We start from the raw sequence: 6,305 nt of genomic DNA on the forward strand, positions 1-6,305 counted from the left end.
TACCATTTCTTCCTGTATCGTCTTGAGTCACGTTAGCACTTCCTGTACAACCACTAGAGCATTGACTCCAACACGCACATAAACACACGTACACACACACACACACACACACTGCATGTGACTTGACACACTCAAGTTCTGATAATAAGATCAGCAGCACATTTACGGGAATGAATGTGCGTGAGAATTACCAGGTAATTAACATGATTGTTAACGCTTGAGCATACGTTCACATCTTTATTGATGAAAGAAAATTAAACCTTTCATTGACCCACTGTGAAGGACTTTCACTTCAATTCGGAACTTTTAGCCTTGAAAGGTTTTTGTTTTTTGTTTTTTTAAACTTGTGGGTATTGTTTCTGTTTTAAACCATTGTTAGCTTTACAAATGAAATACAGCTGATTTTGGTGCCAAAAGCCAACACATTAATCCCCTGCCTGCCAACAATTCATAATCAGAAGAGTATCTGAATCTCTTGATAACTTCTCAGGTGAGACTCCTGAGTGTTAAAGAATACTAGATCAGGTGAATTCTGTTTCGTTTTGATTTTGGTTTCGTCTTTAGGCTTAAAGAGGACTGATTGAGTTGTGGGAATGCAACCGATGGTGCAGTACTTCAGCACTTTACTCTGTATTTCTAGTGTTGGCCATGATGTGTGTGCACATATGTGTACCACGTATTAGAAATACGATATCAAAGTTTGGATTGAACTCTGGTCAGAATTGTGCCAAAAGATGTGTGAGAGAGAAAACTTCTTGCCTTTCCAAAACCAAAAATACTGCAGCAAGTGTAAAATGGGCATTCAACTTTGTGTTTATCTGCTCCAATGAGAGCTCTCCAGCCCGCTATAGGTTATTACATACAGCAGTGAGTCTGCATTACTTCAAAGGTGGAAAAAGTGTGGGGTTCCAGGTCCAATCCCTGTCTAAGACTGGCAACTGTGCAACATCAGGAAAGAATCGGGGTTTCAACATGAAATATTGTGTACATGAAATGCTTGGTGTTCACACTTTAACTTCTGTGGTAAGTCATGGGAACATCGCTGCAAGGCAACTGTTGCTGTCTATAACGGGTTAGCAAGCTGACAAACGGGTGACTTACTGTAGGAAATGGAACAGTGTGATGAAAATATGAGTCTGTATGGAATATCAACATTTTCCTCAGAAATGTGTAAAAATTACACAAAAGGGCATCTAAATGACAATATATCCTTTCTGAAAATACCAGCAAACACATCACAACTCTGAACTGTGACTATGAAAAATCTCCATTAATACCACAAGAAGGCATTGTTCGTTTGGACATATGAAGGCAACAACAAACATGTAATAAAGTAAGCAGACAAATGGTGTTATATCTGAGTTTTGTTTTCAATAAAGGGTCTTGCAGAAAAGACAATTTACGTGCGTCACACTGAATTAGGTGTGACGCTGGACTAGAGATGCTGAAGTAGGACAGGAAGACAGAAATGAGTGAGACTTTAAAAAAAGAAAGAGGAGCCCCCTCCTCCACGGAGTGAAATCAATGTGAGCTGGTGAAGATTAATTCCTGTTTAACACGTCCTGACACATCGGAGAGGGGCCCCAATAACAACAGGACAACAGTTCAGCTCGCTGCACTGCAGCTGGGGGAGGCAGGGGACAGAGAGTGAGAGAGACATACCACAGAGGGAAGAGAGCACAGCAAAGAATGTGAACCATCTGAGTCAGAAAACTTCCTGATTCCAAAGAAAGAGGTGAAAAAAAAAAAAAAACAACTGAAATGACAGAGCAGAGACGCCGAGGGCAGAGACAAGATCAACGAAAGACCAGGAATGACACAAAAGACAAAAATGCCAGGTAGAATTCCGACAAGAGGCTCCACCTGAGCCCCTCCCCTTATCGTGCAGACTCCCACCTCATCCTCCACTCCACACACACACACACACACACAAAGCTTCCCTAGCTCCCAGGCTGGTGTGTGAGGTCCTGCCTCCCTCCCTTTCAGCCTCATGAGCCCTGCCCCCAGTGCCTGACCCAGTCACCAGCATCTCCTGCTAACCTCTGTCCTCTTTTTTCCCATTCAGCAAACATAATGCATCACTGTCACCCTCCTCCTCCTCATCCATGCATTCATCCCGCCATCCGCTTAGCGAAAACCTCTCATGGGCCCGAGCAGAAAGCCTGCCTGTCCACGCTCCGTTTCAGTTCCTTGTGAGCATGTTGTAGGCGTGTGTGTGGCTGCACGTGTGCAGAGTTGACTGTAAATCTGTCAGCAGAGATCCGCCGTGGAACGAGACGAGGGCTTCTCGCCGCCACACCCCTCCAATTTGGCAGCACACAGACACACTCAAGAGGTGAAACGGTGAGTCCATCAACAGAAGAAGAATCAGCAATTATGTTGATAAATTGATCGCTGAATACCCCTTAAGAAGTTTAATCAAACGATTAAAGTAGTGACACTTCCTGCTGTTAAATAACATAATGTCACTGAAACTAACAGGACTGAACACAAATCCAGAAACATGAACTGAATATGGAAGCTGGGCCACAGGTATCGATCATTTTCCAGTTATTTATAAATGTGTCAACAAAATTCAGTCCTCCAATTTCCCTAAATGACGTTGTTAAATGCCGAAAACACAAGTTTAACAACGTGATCGACAAAGAAAAACAGAAACTGTTCACATTTCAGAAGCTGGAACTTCAATAAATGTTGTTTTCGTAAACCATTCAATTAATAGTCCCAATTATTTCCACCTCATAAACAAGGGAAATCGGACCAATTAATCTGAGCACGTTTTAAGTGACTGTAAATTTAGATCACTTTGACAAAAGTGAATGCAAACCTTTCAGAAGAGGATCCTTTCGTGCTGATGAAGGTTTTCACGAGCACCATTTCATGCATTTGCACAAACAAGGAGCGTTCAAACACACCAACCGTTCTCTGTTTGCAGCATCTCAACTCAGACTTTCTGACTTGCTTCTGATTTTTATTTTGTGCACTAAGCATCTTCAGACATCGCTCTCTCTTTTTACCATTTTATTTGACATTTTATAAACAACACACAGTGACAGATAATGCAGCCACGTCCAGAGACTAAATTTCAACTTCAGCGCAATTAACTCATACCTCTCACCTGCAGTCCACACTGACACAAACACACACACGCACACTGAACTTCTGTTTACACACACTGAAGAGTAGGCTGCCATTAACCGGAGTGAGCTGGTGCTGTAGTAGGACTCTGGTGTCACGCTCAAGGACACTGTGTTGTTAAATGCTCATACACACACACACACAGCACTGGCTGATCCAGGGATCAAACCGTGGACCTTCAGAGTTGCAGGGCAGCATGTACGCACAACAGGGCCACGTTGCTGCCCCCTGCAGATATACAGTGAGACACATTATTGAGGATGAAGCAGATGACAGGAGGGGTTACGTATGAAGGAGAGGAGACCTAACTGGAAGAAAAAAAAAAATCCCACTACCTTTCCCTCGTTCACCTCGCATATTTAAAGGCAATGCATGACCCCTTCAGCGCACTGGCTTGCATATACGTAGAGTCGGCGCACTTTTTTCCTATCGCTCTTGCAGGGCTGGCTGGGAAGCGGGTTGACTGACAGTCAGACCATCATCGTCTGCCCCCTTCCTGCATTGCATGTTTGAAACCAGCAAAGCACAACAGTATCTTTCAGACAGGATGCACACGACACACAGCTGTTTGCACGCTCTCCTCGATCAACAAACATTTCGGTCCAAATTCCCTCATGTTGCGACAGCGTCAGGCTCAGCTGTTTCCCACCGACTGTCAGCAGCAGCGAGCGACAGTTAAATATCACCCCGCGGTGTGTGCTCAAGTCCGAGCATATAGGTCCTAAGTGTTTTCCCCTCTCAAAACTTCCCGATGTGCTGCAACGTTATTGCAAACACTTCTGTGATCGGGCAGCCTGTCTGCGCGTAAAACTGGCCAGCGTGTGTGCGATAAGTTTATTAAATGTGCTAAACATCCATCCGTTCTGCGACACAGGCTGCCAAACAAACATGACACCTGACATGCACTTTATCACCGTCAAGAACGGGGTCAGCCTTCGCTGTCATGTACTAGGAGACCATGCACTGTGCCCTCCGCACCGCACCGATGCCAATATTGTGTGAGTGCACTGCCGCTGGAAACCAAAGTCAGTACATTTCCGTCCTCTATCGAAATGCAAACCTGAAGCCAAGTCGGGTTAAATTGTCTGAACGGTGGCGAGCACGCGGCACGGTCTTACCTTGTGGACGTATTTTTCTCCCGAAATCGATAATTTCTTCTTTACACCATTAACTCTCCGCCATCTTCGGCACTGTTTGTTTAAATGGGAAACACTCCCGAAGCCCAAGAAGCCAGTTCTGTAAGTTGAGGCAGTCGCGGGGGCTTGTGGGTAAGGGAGTTCGTCCGCGAGTAGCCCAGCTCTTCCGGATGCCTCGCGCATCCCGGATACGGACTACAGGCAGACGCCACCACCGCACGGGGGAGGAGGAGGAGGAGGAGGTAGAGGTGGAGGTGGAGGTGGGGAAGCAGGCACCGTCTGTCTAGCAGCCTACAGACGGATGTCAGCGACGAGAGGAGATGCCACGGTGTGTTTTATCAATTAACCTCGGTACGACACGGTAACAAATCACTGACACGATTGTTTTGATGAAAACTTTTTACAGAAAGAGGACGTTCATGTGGAGGGAGTGAATGAGAGAAAGTTGAGGGCAAATTAGGACGCAATTAATATATTATTATCGATGTCTGATTAAGATGGGTTGGTTCATTTGAACCAATTAAAGTCTAATTTATGTGGCAGTCACTGGAAGCTGGGATGAGTTTTTTACACTTTAACGGACGGGTGTTTTTCTGCTAGCTGACTTTAAAAAACATTTTGAATATATGTTAATTTATTTTGAGCAGTCATTTATTTTTAACTATTTTCCATTTACTTTTTAAATTATATAAAACATTCTTAGTTCTAGGGGGTCAAAGTCATGGTATATCCAAAAAACGGTTAAGAAAGGCAACCGGACTTTTAGAGTTTCTTCAAGATGTTTTACCACTCATCCAAGGACCTACTGAAAAAGCTACTTGAACGAGCTGCGCAACGTCTTCGAGAAACTCTACAAGTCCGGTTTCCTTTCTTTACAGATAATACATTCTCTTGTTCGCATGTCTTAGCACAGAGAGTTCTCCCTTGCTCAGATTCCTACAAAAAATCTACTCAGATGTTCTTCAGCTCTAATGTGAGTCATTCAGTTCCACTCGCTAGTTCTAGTTGCCTCCTAGTGTTGGTGTAATTACAGAACAATGACAACACAACTGCGCACAGGTAAAAATAGCTTTCACCAGCAAAACCCTCTATGGCGTAGGCTTCATGTAGACAGGAGCTTAAGTTTGCATTCAGACAGCACAGAAAACACAAAATGACCTAAATTTGCAGTTCCTCAAATGACCACTAGATGGTGGCCCCAAAAATTAGTAAATTCATTCCATATGAGACGCCCATGTTAAAATCTCCAAATTTACCACATAAATAATGGGGCATGGCTGTGAATTTTAAAATTTTAACATCAATCATTTCAATTATATTAAGGCTTAAAGGCTTAAAATTATGGGCAGGGCTGCTTTTGTCTCTAGTGGTGCTAGCTGTGTGCCCAGGCATGACCCGCCTGCCTCAGCTTCATTAACACTCTCCCTCTTTGCCAGTTTTTAATTAATCAAGAGTTTGGTAGTGTCGGGAAAATGTGAAAATGGCAACATTCGGAGCCACCACACTGAGCTTCAGAACTGCTCTTCAGGAATCCTATGGCTGGTGTCACAGAGAATTCATCCATCTTTATGTACGATTATTGGTTCAGACCAGTGGAGAGACAATGTCCTGCCACTTTACACTTTCAGTAGACTCATTTCAAAATGAAAACATAGAGAGTAGTAATTCATTCATCTTCTGTAACCGCTTGTCCTGTGAAGGGTTGCAGGGGGGCTGGAGCCTATCCCAGGTCGCCAGTCTATCACTGGGCTAACACAGAGAGACAGACAACCATTCACACTCACATGCACACCTACGGCCAATTTAGAATCACAATTAACCTTTGGATGGTGGGATGAAGCTGGAGTACCCGGAGAGAACCCACGCAGACACAGGGAGAACATGCAAACTCCACACAGAAAGGCCCAGTCGGCCCATGGATTGAGGCATCAGTGCTAACCACCATGCCACTGTGCCGCCCTGGAGAGTAGTCAGTGGAGAAAAAGTAGAGACAAACAATTTTTTGATTCTGTTTGAAATGCGCCATCAATC

General features: G+C 44.3%; 1 protein-coding gene across 2 annotated transcripts in view; it reads right to left on the minus strand.

Moving 5' to 3' along the window:
• Positions 1-4,308, minus strand: part of LOC311494203 (nuclear receptor coactivator 3-like) — a 58,856-nt gene extending 54,548 nt beyond the window's left edge. For both annotated transcript variants that reach the window (XR_014699270.1, XM_084553128.1), the window contains exon 1: positions 4,257-4,308. The gene's annotated coding sequence lies outside the window, so the exon portion shown is untranslated. The remainder of the gene's footprint in view (positions 1-4,256) is intronic.
• Positions 4,309-6,305: the final 1,997 nt, after the last annotated feature.

Source organism: Chelon labrosus, assembly GCF_963514085.1.
Source record: "Chelon labrosus genome assembly, chromosome: 10".
Classification (NCBI taxonomy): domain Eukaryota; kingdom Metazoa; phylum Chordata; class Actinopteri; order Mugiliformes; family Mugilidae; genus Chelon; species Chelon labrosus.